We start from the raw sequence: 759 nt of genomic DNA on the forward strand, positions 1-759 counted from the left end.
TGCAACAAGAGTTGTAGCTTTTGGGTCTGAGAAGGTCAGTGAAATGCCACCAGGATTTATCCTGAGATCCTGTACCTCAGATTGTAGAAACTTTGTCAGTGCAGCCATGTGGATGAGTCACGGCCATTGCTTGGCCAATGTGTACACGAAATTTAGAGACAATTTAATCCCAATTCTCCTCAAGCTCTTCAATGAAATTGAAAAGGAAGCAATACACCCAAACTCACTCCTCAAGGAAAGTATTATACTGATACCAAAACCAAGAAAGAGAATTACACTCCAATCTCTCTCATGAAAATAGATGTAAAAATTCTTAATAAAATACTAGCAAATAGAATGCACCAAATTATCAGGAAGACTATATACAATGACTAGGTAGGATTCATCCCAGGGATGCAAGGATAGTTAAGCATATGTGAATCTATAAATGTAATGTACTATATCAATAAAGCCAAAACCAAAAACCACATGATCATCTCAATAGATGCTGAAAAGGCTTTTGACAAAGTCCAACACTCATTCATGAGCAAACCCTACAGAAAACTGAAATAGGGGCCAGGAAGACAGCTCAGTAGAATAAGCACTTGCCTGGCAAGCTTCAATCCCTGGTTCCACCAAAAAAAAAAATAATACATGGCCTCTACCTCAATCTAATAAAAGTCATCTATAACAATCCAACAGCCAACAACATCCTAAATGGAGTAAAATTGAAAGCTTTTATTCTAAAATCAGATAGAAAACAAGGATGTCCACTATTAC

The sequence above is a fragment of the Octodon degus genome, unplaced genomic scaffold, assembly GCF_000260255.1.
Source record: "Octodon degus isolate 3935 unplaced genomic scaffold, OctDeg1.0 scaffold00003, whole genome shotgun sequence".
In the NCBI taxonomy this organism is placed as follows: Eukaryota; Metazoa; Chordata; class Mammalia; order Rodentia; family Octodontidae; genus Octodon; species Octodon degus.